Source organism: Salmo salar, chromosome ssa27, assembly GCF_905237065.1.
Source record: "Salmo salar chromosome ssa27, Ssal_v3.1, whole genome shotgun sequence".
Lineage (NCBI taxonomy): Eukaryota > Metazoa > Chordata > Actinopteri > Salmoniformes > Salmonidae > Salmo > Salmo salar.
In genome coordinates, this window is record NC_059468.1 from 25,946,718 (window position 1) to 25,966,912 (window position 20,195).

Genomic DNA, 20,195 nt, shown 5'->3' on the forward strand with positions numbered 1-20,195 from the left:
ATGATAACAGTAAAACAACCTCCCCACAGACAGAAAGACCGATATTTCTTCTACAATATTCCAAAATACTGTAGATAGTTCAAAATAGGTTTGATACAATCAATGTGTGCTTTCCAACCTCCAGGGAAGGGGCAGTCCTTCATTACTAACTAAATAAATCCTATATCCACTCTCCCGCCTGGAATCGGAGACGTTAGAGAGGATAAACAGTGGAAAGTGGACACACTGTGAGGACTGTCAGTGTGAAGTAAGCCCCTCGTCCTCTAAAGAGCTCTTGCTCCAGTTTACACCCACATATATATACATTTTGTAGGTCTATAATGTGTATATTGGATGGCGAGCAGGGAGGAAATGGTTTTGTGCAGACGTTCCATGTAAATCATTTGGCAGAATTAGAGCCGTGTACCAGGGGGATTTACAGCTGGGATACTGTGGACTGTTGCTGTGAGAAAACCTGTATCACTCTTCCACATGCTCCCAGGAATTTAGGAGCGTGTACACACACACACACACACACACACACACACACACACACACACACACACACACACACACACACACACACACACACACACACACACACACACACACACACACACACACACACACACACACACACACACACACACACACACACACACACACACACACACACACACACACACGCAAGACACAGGAGCGTGTGCACAGACATGCACTCAGGACACAGGAGCGTACACACTGTCCTCACTCTCTGACCCGAGCAACAATCGGATGTGTTACATCACTTTATCTTTGGTCGTTAGGGTCTGTGAAGCTCAGGGTAAGAGCTGTGTATCCCCCCCCTGTCTCTCTGTCTGTATGTCTTATGCTTGTTAAACAGCACAGAGAAACACATGCAGGAGCGAGAGAGCCTCCCCATCATTCATATCCCACACACACAATTTGTTCACGTGTTACACACTTAATTCTTCACGTAGCTCACTATATTTTTTCAATAAACTTTACTAGGACAGCCCTGGACAAACAACTAGAAAATGTTGCAGACCTGAGACGATGCACCCCGATCTGCTTTAAACTGGCTAAACACTTCCATAGGGTCTTTATGGGAAACACATGGAGAACAACATGCTGTGACAGAAAAGGCCTAGCTAGCACATGGATGTCCCTGTGCTGGCCTATATTATTGAATATCCCATCCTTCCTCCACCACCTCTCTACCCCTCCATTCTATGTCTATCACGCCTTGTCTATCCCACCCTGTCTATACCGCCCTGTCTATCCTGCCCTATCTATTCCATCCTGTCTATCCTACCCTGTCTATACCGCCCTGTCTATCCTGCCCTATCTATTCCATCCTGTCTATCCCACCCTGTCTATCCCGTCCTGTCTATCCCGCCCTGTCGATCCCACCCTGTCTATCCTGCCCTGTCTATCCCACCCTGTCTATTCATCCTGTCTATCCCTCCCTGTCTATCCCGTCCTGTCTATCCTGCCCTGTCTGTCCCGCCCTGTCTATTCCGTCCTGTCTGTTCCGCCCTGTCAATCCCAGCCTGTCTATTCATCCTGTCTATCCCGCCCTGTCTATCACGCCCTGTCTATCCCACCCTGTCTATCCCGCCCTGTCTATCCCGTCCTCTCTATCCCGCCCTGTCTATCCCGCCCTGTCTATCCCATCCTGTCTATCCCGTCCTCTCTATCCCACCCTGTCTATCCCACCCTGTCTATCCCGCCCTGTCTATCCCGCCCTGTCTATCCCGTCCTGTCTATCCCATCCTGTCTATCCCGCCCTGTCGATCCCGCCCTGTCTATCCCGCCCTGTCTATCCCGCCCTGTCTATCCCGTCCTGTCTATTCCATCCTGTCTATCCCGCCCTGTCTATCCCGCCCTGTCTATCCCGCCCTGTCTATCCCGTCCTGTCTATCCCATCCTGTCTATCTCATCCTGTGTATCCCGCCCTGTCTATCTCGCCCTGTCTGTCCCGCCCTGTCTATCCCGTCCTGTCTATCCCACCATGTCTATCCCACTCTATCTATTTCATCCTGTCTATCCCGCCCTGTCGATCCCGCCCTGTTGATCCCGCCCTGTCTATCCCGCCCTGTCTATCCCGCCCTGTCTATCCCGTCCTGTCTATCCCATCCTGTCTATCTCATCCTGTGTATCCCGCCCTGTCTATCCCGCCCTGTCTATCTCGCCCTGTCTGTCCCGCCCTGTCTATCCCGTCCTGTCTATCCCACCATGTCTATCCCACTCTATCTATTTCATCCTGTCTATCACACCCTGTCTATCCTGCCTTGTCTATCCCACCCAGTCTATTCATCCTGTCTATACCACCCTGTCTATGTCACCCCGTCTATGCCACCCTGTCTATCCCATACTGTTATCCCACCCTGTCTATCCCGCCCTGTCTATCCCACCCTGTTTATTCATCCTGTCTATCCCACCCTGTCTATCTTGCCCTGTCTATCCCGCCCTGTCTATCCCGCCTTGTCTATCCTACCCTGTCTATCCTATCCTGTCTATCCCATCCTGTCTATCCGTCTAGAGATGGAGAAACATTATTTTAAAAGATCCCAGCTTTGGGAATATCGGAACACTGGGAATATCAGACAAGCTCTGGGAACGCTGCAGATGCTTGCATGACGAAAAGTGTTCTCTCATTCTCTCAAGTGAGGTAGGCTTGAAGCATCCCTGGTTTTCCTGACTTTTCCGCAGCGTGTCTCGTGTCTGGACAGTGGAGAGAGGTGGGAGATGACAAGTGTATGGACAGTATTCCGGAAGACGCTCTGTGTGTTTCAGGGAAGGAGAGGATGCACTAAGACAGGGAACAGCTTGTTTCCGTAAGGAATCCCAGACCCGGAATTTCAGACAGTTGGCAGGGAAGTGGAGGGAAGAGGCATGTCTGATGTCATCGTCTGAATTGACTGTTAGAGTACATAGGCAGAGGCCGACTGTCCAAATAGCAGTTCAGGCAAATTACAGATGGCCTTGGCCATCTTTAAGCCAGTAGGCCGGTCTAAATTGGGGGTTTTCCACACAATTATTGTTATTTGGCTAATAACTGGGCCTCAAGGAAACAAATGGGCCAGTGTGTTAGAAATGCCCAGGCCGATTTCTGGTCCCTGTCTGTCCCTGTACATTGGGGACATGATTTAAAAGAAGAATCGCCCCCTCTACATGGCTTTCTTTGTACACCAACTTCCTGCAGAGCTTTGCTAATAAACAGTGAGAGAGTTGCTCATCTCAACCACATGGTACAGAATTCACACCTTTATTTCTGTGAGAAATAAATCATTGCTGAGACTGTTTTCCAGTTTTCTTTGTCATATTTACTTATTAATATGTTATGAACAAGCGTTGCTTATTCGTACGCCTGTAGCTATGTTCTAAAAACCACAGAAATCTACACAGTTCCACCTGCAAGGCATTTTGGGAGATGAATCATCATCTTACTGTGGTGACTAAGGGTACGACCAGTCGGCTAGAGAGAGATTTTGTGTCTAAAAATGACCAATTGAGCCAATGGTTGGGAGACATTTGTTGACGGAGATGATTGTCCAGCAAAAAACACCAAATATGCTGACATTTGTGCAAATTTATTTTTGATGGAAAAAAGCAGATAATGATGAATGCATGTTTGATTTCCTCTGTATTCATGTGTCTCAGTGTTGGCCACAGTCTGATACAGACCCACTCCAAACCCACAGGCCTCAAAGCCTGGTGGACCTAATGTAGGGCCCTGAGTTTGTTCTGGTCAGGTCACACGATTAGGAACAACTCATTAGTGTTCAGTGTTTGAAGGGTATTTTGTGTGCTTCCAAAATGGCATCCTTTTTCGTATAGGGAATAGAGTGCACAGAGATCCTATTAAATTACACATTTTTAATGTTCTAATATGTAATTATATCATATGGTTCCATTTGAGAAGCTGCCTTTTTGTCTCCATATGTTAGAATAAAGAATATCGAAACTATGGATCTTATATGAAAAAGTATCACAAGCTATCATGCAGTGTCTGACTGTATCTAGTATGCGTCAGAGGTAAGATAAGGAGTGAGCTCCGGTACAGCCATGGTTTGGCTAGAGCTGCAGAGGCCAACCCGTCTGATACGTTGTTTCTATTTTTCCTCTTTCTCTTTCTTCCCAGCTTTTTGGATGCTCGCTGCTTAGCTTCCATCCCTCTGGTTCCAATTTCCTCCCAATCTTTTGTTCTTCCCCTTTCAATAGGACTGTATGAAAAGAAGAGAGCTTTCCTTTTGATGATCATACAGGTTTAAACCCATTATTTCTTTACCACTCTTATCCCTTTATTTCTCTATATATTTTATCCTCTCTCTCTCTCTCTCTCTCTCTCTCTCTCTCTCTTTCTCTCTCTCTCTCTCTCTCTCTCTCTCTCTCTCTCTCTCTCCTCTGACCTGTACGCTGATCTAGGTTGAGTTTATGTAACACAGGCAGAACTTTCCAACTTGGCACAGATTGCATGAAAACATTTAGGAAAGAAAGAGAGAGAGAAAGAGAAAGAGCAAGAGAGATAGATAAAGAGAGAGAGCGAATGAGAGAAAAGTGTCATGTTTAATTTTACACCAGTTGGCCTTGGGGCGAATGTACGGTACCTCACCTAAGACTTCATAATTCCAGGGTTTTGCCTCCAAAACGCACATATGTAAGCATACATTTATATCAATCATCCAGGCGATAACGAATATTGTAATTCCTATTGAAACGCAGGAATGCGAGAGAGAGTCCTGGATTGCCCTGGCCTCAAATCAAACCAGGCTTCCCTGAGAGAGAGAGACAGAGAGAGAGAGAGAGACAGAGAGAGAGAGAGAGAGAGAGAGAGAGAGAGAGAGAGAGAGAGAGAGAGAGAGAGAGAGAGAGAGAGAGAGAGAGAGAGAGAGAGAGAGAGAGAGAGAGAGAGAGAGAGAGAGAGAGCACAAGGCTGCCTGGAGGCTGGAGCTCAGCTGAACAGGACGGGATATCACGGCTCACAACTGCCAAACATGGATCGACACACCGTGTGCGTGAGTATCTAAGTGTATGTGTGAGTGTATGTCTGTTTGTGTGTGTATGTGTGTGTGAGTGAGTGTGTGTGTGTGTAGGTGTGTGTGTTTGTTTGTAATTAGGGGTGGAGTTAGTGTCTGTGTGTGTGGGGATCGCGTGGGGTGGGTTGGGGGTGTTAAGGTGCCATCGGCCTAACATCGACGCAACATGATTGTTTGCGAGCCTCAACACCACAGAAACCTACTTAGCTCAAGCAAGATAGGGAAGGCATTGTAGATCAGGGAATCGTCATATTGAAGTAGACTGCTAGTATCTGTGAGCATTCTCCATTCCAAATGGCACCCTATCCCCTATATAGTGCACTACTTTTGACCAGACCCTATACAGTGCACTACTTTTGACCAGAGCCCATAAAAGTAGTGCACTATGTTGGGAATAGGGTGCCATTTGGGACACAAACTAGATCTGTAAGTATGACTTTCCACATAAAACACCTCAAGCTGTCCAGCTGGAGAATGGAGGGAGACAGGGATATAACGGGTGAGCTGGGGATTTGAACAATCCTGAATGTGGGAGACATGTGTGACTGGAGACATAGAGGCCTCAATCTCTATTTTGTGTGTGTATGTGTGTTTGTGCGTGTGTGTTGATGTGTGTGTATGGGCTCTACTCCAGGCCATTGTGGGTTAGTGAGAGTCCATAAGCAATCATGATGCACTGTATCACAGTAACTCCCTTCACATATGAAAGGGGGTCCCTATTATGGAGTTGTTAAAGCTGCAAAGCTGGTTATATGGATGTGTAAAGAACTTCAATAAAAATACTTTCAAGTACTACTTAAGTCGTTTTTTGGGGTATTTGTACTTTACTATTTATATTTTTGACAACTTTTAATTTTACTTCACTACATTCCTAAATAAAATTATGTGCTTTCTCACTCCATACGTTTGCCCTGAAACCCAGAAGTACTCGTTACATTTTGAATGCTTAGCAGGACAGGAAAATGGTCCAATTCACACACAAGAGAACATCCCTGTCATCCCTACTGCCTCTGATCTGGAGGACTCACTTGCTTAGTTTGTAAATGATGTCTTGGTGTTGGAGCATGCCCCTGGCTATCCGTAAATTAAACAAAACAAGAAAATGAGAAATGCTTAAATATAAGGAATTTTAAATGATTTATAATTGTACTTTTACTTTTAATACTTTAGTATATTTGTCACATCGGTTGAAAGGAGAGGACCAAGGTGCAGTGTGGTGAGCGTACATATTATTAGAAAAGACGCCAAACAAAACAATAAACACTACCCAACAAACCGTGACGCTAAAGGCTATGTGCCATAAACAAAGTCAACTTCCCACAACACAAGGACGGAAAAGGGCTACCTAAGTATGGTTCCCAATCAGAGACAACGATAGACAGCTGTCCCTGATTGAGAACCATACCCGGCCAAAACATAGAAAATAAAGAACATAGAAAAAGGAACATAGAATGCCCACTCTAGTCACACCCTGGCCTAGCCAAAATAGAGAATAAAAAACCTCTCTATGGCCAGGGCGTGACAATATTTTAGCAATTACATTTACTTTTAATACTTAAGTATATTTAAAACCAAATACTATTAGACTTTTACTCAAGAAGGATTTTACTGGGTGACTTTCACTTTTACTTCAGCCGTTTTCTGTTAAGGTATCTTTACTTTTACTCAAGTATGACAGCTGGGTACTTTTTCCACCACTGCACATACATACACACACCTGTTCGAACCAACATGATCTGACGTTTTGGCCAATTTAACTTAAATTGCCGACTTTTGTCCACGTCAAATTTCGAAGTTGCTCCAAATGTCAAGTTACTGTAAGGAAGTGAAAACTGAAGTGGTAATGGAACACCAGTGGTCTGTTAGAGGTACTGGAACACCAGTGGTCTGTTAGAGGTACTGGAACACCAGTGGTCTGTTAGAGGTACTGGAACACCAGTGGTCTGTTAGAGGTACTGGAACACCAGTGGTCTGTTAGAGGTACTGGAACACCAGTGGTCTGTTCGAGGTACTGGAACACCAGTGGTCTGTTAGAGGTACTGGAACACCAGTGGTCTGTTAGAGGTATTGGAACACCAGTGGTCTGTTAGAGGTACTGGAACACCAGTGGTCTGTTCGAGGTACTGGAACACCAGTGGTCTGTTCGAGGTACTGGAACACCAGTGGTCTGTTAGAGGTACTGGAACACCAATGGTATGTTAGAGGTACTGGAACACCAGTGGTCTGTTAGAGGTACTGGAATACCAGTGGTCTGTTAGAGGTACTGGAACACCAGTGGTCTGTTAGAGGTACTGGAACACATGTGGTCTGTTAGAGGTACTGGAACACCAGTGGTCTGTTAGAGGTACTGGAACACCAGTGGTCTGTTAGAGGCTTCCTGGTGGTGCTAACCTAATGAGAGCCCAGGAACAACTGAATAACACAAATGTTGCAATAACAACAACTTCTGATTTCACCACCCCATTAACAAGAGAGGGAAATAGACTGTTCAGAACCAGAGGAGGAAAATAGTTTGCAGTGTGTGTGTGTGTGTGTGTGTGAGAGAGAGATAGAGTGTGTTGTTGTGTTGCTGATAACAGACTTATTTGTTCATCTGTGCATGTTGGTGTTTTTTTTTGTGTTCTCTGTTTGTACACACACTTTGTTTTTGCATAGAAACGTTTAGAAACATCTTCCTCACCTTTTGTTATTGATATGTCAAGTGCCGTGAAATACATTTGTTGTAACAAATGTGCTATATAAATAAAGTTTGGTTTGATTTGATGACTGAGGTTGAGTACTGTATGTGAGTAAGTAAAATCAAATCAAATCACATTTTATTTGTCACATGGGCCAAATACAACAGGTCGTAGACCTTACAGTGAAATGCTTACTTACAAGCCCTTAACAAACAATGCAGTTTTAAGAAAAATAAGTGTTAAGAAAGTATTTACTAAAATAAACTAAAGTAAAAAAAAAGATTTAAGAAAATAAGAAAATATAAAAATAACTAATAATTAAAGAGCAGCAGTAAAATAACAGTAGCGAGGCTATATATAGGGGGTACCGGTACAGAGTCAATGTGTGGGGTACAGGTTAGACGAGGTAATTGAGGTTATATGTACATGTAAGTAGAGGTAAAGTGACTATGCATAGATTATAAACAGCAGCAGTGTAAAAATAGTCCGGGTAGCCACTTAATTAGCTGTTTAGTCTTATGGCTTGGAGGTAGAAACTGTTAACTGTGCCTTGTGGTCGGAGGCCGAGTAGTTGCCATACCAGGTGGTGATGCAACCAGTCAGGATGCTCTCGATGGTGCAGCTGTAGAACTTTTTGAGGATCTGAGGACCCATGCCATTTCAGTCTCCTGAGAGGGAATAGGCTTTGTCGTGCCCTCTTCACGACTGTCTTGGTGTGTTTGGACCAGGATAGTTTGTGGTTGATGTGGACACCAAGGAACTTGAAGCTCTCAACCTGCTCCACTACAGGCCCGTCGATGAGAATGGGGGCGTGCTTGGCCCTCCTTTTTCTGTAGTCCTTTGTCTTGATCACGTTGAGGGAGAGAGTGTGTGTGTGTGTCTTCAGTGTTATGAAGAGTATGTGTATGCCTAACTATACGTGTGTGTTCAATGTTCCTATATGTGTTCACATTTGCAAGACTCCTCTGTGTTATTCATTTCCTGCTCCTGTCATTCAACATAGGAATAAGGAAAGCATTGTACTGAAAATCTGCTACATTTGTATTGCTCTGCACATTGGAAGAAGTGTGTGTGTGTGTGACGTGTGCGTGCGTTTCTCTCTGGCTTTGGCATATGTGTGTGTACACACATGGATGTGTGCGTCTGTTTTTTATGCATGTGCAGCAGAATAGGTGCAGAAAGCCATATCCACAGACTTCATAAAGCGCTGGGCCTTTTTCCTATTAACCATCCTGGTTGGGCATGCTGCTGTTCAGATCCACATCTCACCCAGACTACCTGTGTACCAGCCCTGTCACTGGACTGAGGGAGGAGGGAGAGAGAAATGGAAAGAGAGAGAGACCGAGAGAGAGAGAGAGAGAGAGAGAGAGAGAGAGAGAGAGAGAGAGAGAGAGAGAGAAAGAGAAAAAGAAAGCGAAATACAAATACTGACTGACTGACAGACAGGCAGGCAGGCAGGCAGACAGGCAGGCAGGCAGGCAGGCAGGCAGGCAGGCAGGCAGGCAGGCAGGCAGGCAGGCAGGCAGGCAGGCAGGCAGACCAGACACAAGGAGAGCAGCCCTGGTTCCATGAATCAGGTTACGGCCCAAGCCTGCTTGGCGCAGAGTTGGATGGTGGCCAGGCCTCTCGTGCTGAGGGTCATGGTGTCTGGTCCTCTGACTGTCGTCAGTCACAAATACGTCTGGGCTTTATTGGCTAGAGAGAGGTTGGGCTGCTGTTCCTCTCTCTCTCTGTCTTTCTCTCTCTCTCTCTCTGTCTTTCTCTTTCTCTTTCTCTCTGTCTTTCTCTCTCTCTCTCTGTCTTTCTCTCTCTTTCTCTCTCTGTCTTTCTCTCTCTCTCTCTCTCTGTCTTTCTCTTTCTCTTCTCTCTCTCTCTCTCTCTCTCTCTCTCTCTCTCTCGCTCTCTCTCTGACCTTTTATTTGGAATCTCCTGATTCTGAAGCATATAGGGCTAGAAGGGCCTAGTATCTGCTATATAATCAGAGAGAGAAGCATATAGGGCTAGAAGGGCCTAGTATCTACTATATAATCAGAGAGAGAAGCAGATAGGGCTAGAAGGGTCTAGTATCTACTATATAATCAGAGAGAGAAGCATATAGGGCTAGAAGGGCCTAGTATCTACTATATAATCAGAGAGAGAAGCAGATAGGGCTAGAAGGGTCTAGTATCTACTATATAATCAGAGAGAGAAGCATATAGGGCTAGAAGGGCCTAGTATCTACTATATAATCAGAGAGAGAAGCATGTAGGGCTAGAAGGGCTTAGAATCAATGAAGCTGAGTCCAGATGTGTTCGGAAGACAAGATCGTGACCTAAAATTACATTTACATTGCATTTACGTCATTTAGCAGGCGCTCTTATCCAGAAATTGGTGCATTCACCTTATGATATCCAGTGGAACAACCACTTTCCAATAGTACATCTATATCTTATTTTTTTATTTTTTTTGGGGGGGTAGTGGAGATGGGGGGTTAGAAGGATTACTTCATCCTATCCCAGGTATTCCTTAAAGAGGTGGGGTTTCAGGTGTCTCCGGAAGGTGGTGATTGACTCCGCTGTCCTGGCGTCGTGAGGGAGCTTGTTCCACCATTGGGGTGCCAGAGCAGCGAGCAGTTTTGACTGGGCTGAGCGGGAACTGTGCTTCCGCAGAGGTAGGGAGGCGAGCAGGCCAGAGGTGGATGAACGCAGTGCCCTTCTTTGGGTGTAGGGACTGATCAGAGCCTGAAGGTACGGAGGTGCCATTCCCCTCACAGCTCCGTAGGCAAGCACCATGGTCTTGTATCAGATGCGAGCTTCAACTGGAAGCCAGTGGAGTGTGTGGAGGAGCGGGATGACATGAGAGAACTTGGGAAGGTTGAACAACAGACGGGCTGCGGCGTTCTGGATGAGTTGTAGGGGTTTAATGGCACAGGCAGGGAGCCCCGCCAGCAGCGAGTTGCAGTAATCCAGACGGGAGATGACAAGTGCCTAGATTAGGACCTGTGCCGCTTCCTGTGTAAGGCAGGGTCGTACTCTGCAAATGTTGTAGAGCATGAACCTACAGGATCGGGTCACCGCCTTGATGTTAGCGGAGAACGACAGGGTGTTGTCCAGGGTCACGCCAAGGCTCTTAGCACTCTGGGAGGAGGACACAATGGAGTTGTCAACCATGATGGCGAGATCATGGAACGGGCAGTCCTTCCCCGGGAGGAAGAGCAGCTCCGTCTTGCCGAGGTTCAGCTTGAGGTGGTGATCCATCATCCACACTGTTATGTCTGCCAGACATGCAGAGATGCGATTCACCACCTGGTTATCAGAAGGGGGAAAGGAGAAGATTAATTGTGTGTCGTCTGCGTAGCAATGATAGGAGAGACCATGTGAGGATATGACAGAGCCAAGTGAAGTTTGGAGCAACTTCAAAATTTGTCCTTTGGAGAAGCGTGGAGAAAAGTCGGAATCTGAAGTTAAATTGCTCAAACTGTAAGATCTTGTTGGTTCCAACACGTATGTGTGTGTGTGTTTTAGGGTGTGCGTGAATGCGTGTGTGTGTGCGTGTGTGTGTGCATGTGTGTGTATTAATTGAGAACCAATCACGAGGAACTATTTACACACACACATCCAAATTCTAATATCTGAAACAAATTTGGCATCTGCAACAAAGAATGTGCAAATAACTTTTGATAGCTTTAATGAATAGCAACTCATTTCATGAGAATCTTTTTTTCACTTCCTTTTTGTAATATTGTTTACAGAACCTTGATAAAAAAAACATTAGAAATTTAAATTTACAATGAGCATCACCAGGCAAGTAAGGTGATGGAGTAACACATGAGGCCCAGGGGGAGGCACCCTCCCCTGGGTGATGCCTTCACCCCTGACCCCCTACTCTGGAGCTCTGGAGGGGTGGGTAGGTCGGCGGTCTCCCAATCAAGGACTCAAAGACTGCACTGTTCAGCAACAGAACCCCCCATTCACACCCTGCCATGGTGTGAGATGGTCTGGTGCTGGTTTACAATATGTGGTTCGAAAAACATGCCCAGTCACCTTGTCACAAGCTGCCTCATACACACACATGCACACACACACACACACACACACACACACACACACACACACACACACACACACACACACACACACACACACACACACACACACACACACATTCACGCACACCCTCAAACACACACACACACACATACGTGTTGGAACCAACAAGATCTTACAGTTTGAGCAATTTAACTTCAGATTCCGACTTTTCTCCACGCTTCTCCAAAGGACAAATTTTGAAGTTGCTCCAAACTTCAAAATGTGAGGTGTTTTGGACACCCTGGGTTGCTCCTCTCGCTGCTGCTGCTGATGCTTCGCAGCTGGTTAATTTTAGGCATTCAATTCTAGATGGTTAAGTTAAGAGTTAAGGTTTGGGATAGGGTTAAAGCCAAAAAACGAAAGAATGAGTGCCTATCTGTCACGTCCTGACCAGTATAAGGGGTTATTTGTTATTGTAGTTTGGTCAGGGCGTGGCAGGGGTGTGTTTGTTTTGTGTTGTCGGGGGGTTTTGGGTATTGTTCTATGTTTTGTATTTCTATGTTCTTTCTATGTTGTGTATTTCTTTGTGTTGGCCTGGTATGGCTCTCAATCAGGAACAGCTGTACATCGTTGTTGCTGATTGGGAGCCATACTTAGGTAGCCCTTTTTCCACCTCTCTTTTGTGGGAAGTTGTTTTTGCACTGCTGTGTATAGCCTGCAAAACTGTTTAGCTGTCGTTCATTCGTTTTCTTGTTTTTGTGTAGTGCTCAAATAAAGTTAATATGAGCATTCACGTACCCGCTGCATTTTGGTCTACTCACTACGACGGCCGTGACAGAACTTCCCACCACAAACGGACCAAGCAGCGGGGTAAGGAGCTGGAGAGGAGCTATCTGGAGTTGTGAACTTGGGAGGAGATCCTAGCCGGAGAGGGACCATGGAGGAAGGCTGGAGAGGACCGGGAGTGTTATGCTGGAACACGGCTGGCATGGAAGCCCAGCCAAACTACCTGTGTGCCCCCCAAAAACATTTTGGGGGGCACACAGGTAGTTTGGCTGGGCCAGGGTTGAGCCCTAAGCCAACTCCCCGTGCTTACCGGAGGCAGCGTGGTACTGGTCAGGCCCCGTGCTATGGGGTGATGTGCACGGCGTCGAGGCTGAGCATCAACAGGCCGGTGTGCTCGGTGCCACGTCCCGCATTTGCCTGGGGGAAGCGGGCACCCAGCCAGTACGGGTGGTGTCAGTCCTGCGCTCGAGACCGCCAGTACGCCTCCACGGCCCAGTGTATCCTGTTCCCGCTCCCCGCACTAGCCCTGAGGTGCGTGTCTCCAGTCTGGCGCCTCCAAAGCCAGCACCACGCACCAGGCCTCCAGTGCGTCAGCCCAGTCCAGTATGTCCTGTTCCCGCTCCTTGCACTAGCCTTGGGGTGCGTGTCTCCAGTCTGGTACCTCCAGTACTAGCCCCACGCACCAGGCCTCCAGTGCGTCAGCCCAGTCCAGTTCGTCCTGCTCCTGCTCCTGCTCCTCGCACTAGCCCTGTGGTGCGTGAAAATAGTCTGGCGCCTCCAAAGCCAGCCCCACGCATCAGGCCTTCAGTGCGCCGTCCCCGTCCAGAGCTTCCGACGACAGTACCCCGTCCAGAGCTTCCGGCGACAGTACCCCGTCCAGAGCTTCCGGCGACAGTTCCCCGTCCAGAGCTTCCGGCGACAGTTCCCCGTCTAGAGCTTCCGGCGACAGTTCCCCGTCCAGAGCTTCCGGCGACAGTTCCCCGTCCAGAGCGTCCAGTGACAGTTCCCCGTCCAGAGCTTCCGGCGACAGTTCCCCGTCCAGAGCTTCCGGCGACAGTTCCCCGTCCAGAGCTTCCGGCGACAGTTCCCCGTCCAGAGCTTCCGGCGACAGTTCCCCGTCCAGAGCTTCCGGCGACAGTTCCCCGTCTAGAGCTTCCGGCGACAGTTCCCTGTTCAGTGCGTCCGGCGACGTCCTACAGTCCGGAGCCTGCAAAGATGGCCCACAGTCCGGAGCCGCCAGAGACGGCCCACAGTCCGGAGCCGACAGAGACGGCCCACAGTCCGGAGCCGACAGAGACGGCCCACAGTCCGGAGCCGACAGAGACGGCCCACAGTCCCAAGCCGACAGAGAAGGCCCACAGTCCGGAGCCGACAGAGACGGCCCACAGTCCGGAGCCAACAGAGACACCCTACAGTCCAGAACTGGCACAGCCAGATTTGCCCATCAGCTCGAGGTCTCCAGCGACACGCATCAGGCCGTGGTCTCCAGCGACGTGCATCAGGCCGTGGTCTCCAGCGACGCGCCTCAGCCCGAGGTCTCCAGCGGGGGTGGACAGGTTGGGTTGGGGACTAAGGCCGGAGCCTGAGCCACCTCCGTGGTAGGATGATTGGGGAGGGGGGGTGCTGCACAAGAACTGTCGGTGACGGTGGCCACCCTCCCTTCCCTCCCCTGTAGTTTTGGGGATTTGTTTTGTTGTGGGTTATTGTTTTGTTAGTTTTTGTTTCAGGTGGATCCGGGGTCTGCACCTTTGGGGGGGGGGGGGGTACTGTCATGTCCTGACCAGTATAAGGGGTTATTTGTTATTGTAGTTTGGTCAGGGCGTGGCAGGGGTGTGTTTGTTTTGTGTTGTCGGGGTTTTTGGGGTATTGTTCTATGTTTTGTATTTCTATGTTCTTTCTATGTTGTGTATTTCTTTGTGTTGGCCTGGTATGGCTCTCAATCAGGAACAGCTGTACATCGTTGTTGCTGATTGGGAGCCATACTTAGGTAGCCCTTTTTCCACCTGTCTTTTGTGGGAAGTTGTTTTTGCACTGCTGTGTATAGCCTGCAAAACTGTTTAGCTGACGTTCATTTGTTTTGTTTTTGTGTAGTGTTCAAATAAAGTTAATATGAGCATTCACGTACCCGCTGCATTTTGGTCTACTCACTACGACGGCCGTGATACTATCAGATTGAACACGCGACCCTTAGAGCTGGAGCTCGCGTCTCACGCCCCTCCACCACCCCCGTCCACAAGCCCCTAACATAACCCAAGCCCCTAACATAACCAAAGCCCCTAACATAACCCAAGCCCCTAACATAACCCAAGCCCCTAACATAACCCAAGTCTAATTGATGGTATTAGCGCTCACCGTTGCTCCTGGTTGCCGGTTTTGCAGGCATCTCCCGGCGACCTGGATACCTGGATGGACGTCCGATTTCGAAGTGGATCTTGAGCGACCTGGCTGGTTGAAACACAGCAGCTACCTTTGACACGTTGCTATGTCACCCGGGTGGGGCGGCCGCCAGGCCCCCAGGGCAGTCTGGGTAGTGGTGACATCATGTTCTGGCCTTGCCCCCAGGCGATGGAGTGCTGTGTCACGAGGTGTTTCGTTTTCCAGGGCTAACCAAATGAGCAATACCACAAGCTCAGGGAAAACATGCGCTTCAGTGGGGCGCCTTTTCACAGCTAACTGAGAATGGTGCAGAACAATAACGGCAGCAGAACATGTTCCTTACAGGGGGAGAATTAAAGCAAGACCCCGTCAATCAACGTTTCAGCTCGCCACGGCCCAGCACCCCTCAACCATCACACATACTCGCACTCGCATACACACACAAACACACGCACACACACACACACACACACACACACACACACACACACACACACACACACACACACACACACACACACACACACACACACACACACACACACACACACACACACACACACACACACACTCCCCAACAACAACACAAACTAGCACTCAACTTCTTTAATCAGACCTATGCAGATCTACTCAGGGTCAAAACATGCAGGAGTTGGTACTCCATACAAACTATTACTTTATTCACCAGCATCTTCAGATATTTCTATTTAAAAACTACCATACCTTCACACAATACTCAGCTGAGACACACCCACGCACACATGCACATGCACACACACAGATAGTGGAACATCTGTCTCATAAACCCAGGGGTTGACAGACTGATGAGGTGGAGGAATAGGAAGAGCAGGAAAAAGGAGGTGCAGGCAGGTACACAGATGAGTAACCGGGTGGTAGCTGGCTAGTAACAGTGACTAAGTTCAGGGCAGGGTACTGAGTGGAGGCCGGCTAGTGATGGCTACTTAACAGTCTGATGGCCTGGAGATAGAAGCTGTTTCTCAGTCTACCTGTCTCAGCTTTGATGCACCTGCACTAACCTCGCCTTCTGGATGATATTTGGTGAACGGGCCGTGGCTCAGGTGGCTGAGGTCCTTGATGGTCTTCTTGGCCTTCCTGTGACACCTGGTGCTGTAGATTTGTTCTTAGCTGACTTGCCTAGTTAAATAAAGGTGCTGTAGATGTCCTGAAGGGCAGTCAGTTTGCTCCCTGTGATGCGTTGGGCTGAACACACCACCCTCTGTGGTTGCAGACGGTACAGTTGCCATACCAGGCGGTGATACAGCCCGACAGGATGCTCTCAATGGTGCATCTGTAAAAGTTTGGGAGGGTCTTAGGGGCCAAGCCGAAGTTCTTCAGCCTGCTGAGGTTGAAGAGGAGCTGTTGCGCCTTCTTCACCAAACTGTCTGTTTTGGGTGGACCATTTCAGATTGTCAGTGATGTGTATGCCTAGGAACTTGAAGCGTTTCACCTTCTCCACTGCAGGCCCGTCGATATGGATCATTTAGACTGATGAGATGTGGGAAAAGGTCATTTAGAAACAAGGGAGGAGCCCTCTTTTACATCATTATTTTAACCATCATTGTCTCATTACAGAGAGACATGGTTGATGTTTGAGATGTGTGTATGAGAGAGAGAGCGAGAGTGAGAGAGAGAGAGAGAGAGAGAGAGAGAGTGAGAGAGACCGAGAGAAAGATGATGAGAGAGAGATTGAGAGATTTTGAGAGAGATTTTGAGAGAGAGATGATGAGAGAGAAAGAGAGAGAGAGAGAGAGAGAGAGAGAGAGAGAGAGAGAGGGAGAGAAAGAGAGAGAGCGAGAGAGAGAGAGAGGGAGAGAGAGAGAGAGAGAGAGAGAGAGAGTGAGAGAGAGAGAGAGAGAGAGAGAGAGGGAGAGAAAGAGAGAGAGAGAGCGAGAGAGAGAGAGGGAGAAAAGAGAGAGAGAGAGAGAGAGAGAGAGAGAGAGAGAGAGAGTGAGAGAGAGAGAGAGAGAGAGAGAGAGAGAGAGAGAGAGAGAGAGAGAGAGAGAGAGAGAGATAGATAGATAGATAGATGATGATGATGAGACAGAGGTAAAATATGTGTTAACGTTAACGGATTCAGTATGTGAAGACAGAAGTGGAGTACTTCATACCACCACTCTGACCAATCAGCCATACATAATATCATCACTCTGACCAATCAGCCATACATAATATCATCACTCTGACCAATCAGCCATACACCATATCATCACTCTGACCAATCAGCCATACTTCATACCACCACTCTGACCAATCAGCCATACACCATATCATCATTCTGACCAATCAGCCATACTTCATACCACCACTCTGACCAATCTGCCATACACCATATCATCACTCTGACCAATCAGCCATACATCATACCATCACTCTGACCAATCAGCCATACATCATACCATCACTCTGACCAATCAGCCATACATCATACCACCACTCTGACCAATCAGCCATACATCATACCATCACTCTGACCAATCAGCCATACATCATACCACCACTCTGACCAATCAGCCATACTTCATACCACCACTCTGACCAATCTGCCATACACCATATCATCACTCTGACCAATCAGCCATACATCATACCACCACTCTGACCAATCAGCCATACATCATACCATCACTCTGACCAATCAGCCATACATCATACCACCACTCTGACCAATCAGCCATACTTCATACCACCACTCTGACCAATCAGCCATACATCATACCACCACTCTGACCAATCAGCCATACATCATACCATCACTTTGACCAAACCATGTGCCATAAAGGGCAATCAGGCATTTCATCCCCTGCTACAACATCCATGACATACCACTTCCGCTGTCCTCCTGAGTTCACAACACACACACACATACGCACACGCACACACGTGCACACACACACGCACACATGCTCCTTTCTCCATTCAGTGAATTATGATGTCACTTCCTGAGTGGTCTGGACATCCTATTTAAACCTAAAACATTTCATGTTCCCCAGGTTACAGCCACAAAGGACAATCCTAACCTCTGTGAGTGTGTTTGTGTGTGTAAGGGATTGTGTTACAATGCTAAGAACAGTTTATGTTTCTTGTAATAACTTCACTTCAAACTTCACCTTACTAACTTCACCTTACTATGCCCTACTGCCCCCACAGAACTCTCTCGTTAGACAAACTGAGGATAGCGGGGACATTTTGATAGGGCCTGTTCAGAAATCTGTTGGACACACACACGCACACACGCACACCAAAAACATAAAAATACCAAAATAATGATGTAAAACATAAATACACCAACGGCTACTGAGAATGATAGTATTATACTTATAGAGGTGAAATATTGCTTCTGGAGTAAAGTAACGGCTTCTAAACGGCTTGTACTGGCTGTTGTCCAGAGACACACACACACACACACACACACACAGACACAGACACACACACACACACACACACACACACCAGGAAGTACATACTGAAAATTCCAAAATACCCAACAGTTTATGTAAAACATAAATATACCAACAGCTACTGTTAGAATGATAGTATTATACTTCTAGAGGTGAAATATTGCTTCTGGAGGAAAGTAACAGCTTCTAAACGACTTGTACTGGCTGTTGTCCAACAGAGCAAAGTTCAGCCAGCCTCTTTGTCTCAGAACACTGGGATGGTCGGAACATTTCCCCTCTGACATTTCCAGTCGGGGAGCTCCGGGATTTAGTTGAGGGTGTCGAGCTACTGTAACGCCGAAAGATGAGGTCATACAGGAAAAGGAAGTTGAGGGCAGAGTGCACCTGGCTGTGTTGCCTTTCTGTCAGTTGGGTCTGACTCTGAGATGAGGAAATATTGGTTTTCTTTAGTTTCTCTGCTGGCTCTTCCGTTCTGTCTGTTTCTGTCTCTCTCTCATCCTCTCTCTATCTCCCCCTCTCTCTCTCACTTTCTCTCTCTCTCTCTCTCTCTCTCTCTCTCTCTCTCTCTCTCACAATCTCTCTCTCTCTCTCTCTCTCTCTCTCTCTCTCTCTCTCTCTCTCACTTTCTCTCTTTCTCTCCCTCTCGCTCCCTCTCCCCCCTCTATCTCCCTCTCTCTCCCCCTGTCTCTCTCTTTCTCCCTCTCCCTCCCTCTCTCTCCCTCTCTCTCTCTCCAGAAGCAGCATTGTGTGCATTCCAAATGGCACCCTTTTCCCTATGTAATGCACTTCCTCTCTCCCCCTCCCTTTTCCCCATGTAATGCACTTCCTCTCTCTCTCCCCCCTCTCTCCCTTTTCCCTATGTAATGCACTTCCTCTCTCTCCCCCCTCTCTCCCTTTTCCCTATGTAATGCACCGATAAGATGTAGAAATTCTTTCACTGAATGAGCTGCTATCATACCTCTGTATTTTGGGCAACCTATCACAGCGCTCCATTGGATAACAACCGTCTCTAACCAAGCTTGTGTCTGAAGTCCTCGGACAAGCTCTTGTTTCAAACGCATGGAAGCCAATGAGAGCTATGGCAAAAACTGAGTGCACCGATATATCATAATTTTGTTGGATTGTTTGTTAGCTGGTTAGCTAGCTCTCAGTGTCATTTGCCACCATTGAAAACATTGCTTATGCTAAAGCTAGCTAGCCAATGGTTTTCTCCAGTGGTTTGAATGGGGAATTTGACTTCCCAGTAAAATATTGTCAGAGTTTCCAACAGTTACCAAAGTGGCGTGGCTTAGAGTAAGATCAATTGTCTTTAGACTTCACGAAGCAATTATAAGGTCAGTGGTCTGAGATAATTGTATTCTATGATCCTCCTCTGGATGAGTGAGCACAAACAAAGACTTCCAGCAGAGCAGGGAAAAATGGTAATCCGCCTCTCCGCTGAAGTGAGCCTCTCTGGTGCTGAAATGTGAGAAGGAGACCATGCTAGGAAACGTGACTCTGGGGGTTAGAGGATCACAAGGATTGGGAGGGAGAAAGACAGATGGGATGTGACATCTAGGGTGCCATGGCTGTTTCCTTATGGGTAGAAAACTAATCATGTCCCAAATGCATTTTGGTACCTGTCCTAGTGGTCAGACTTGGGTCTTGGACCATAGTACTGGGTATTGGGACAACATGGTATTTGGTATTTTGGTATTTGGTATTTTATTAGGATCTCCATTAGCTGTTGCAAAAGCAGCATCTACTCTAACTGGGGTCCACACAAAACATGAAACATAATACAGAATGACATAATACAGAACATCATTAGACAAGAACAGCTCAAGGACAGAACTACATACATTTTTAAAAAGGCACACGTAGCCTACATATCAATGCACACACACAAACTATCTAGGTCAAATAGGG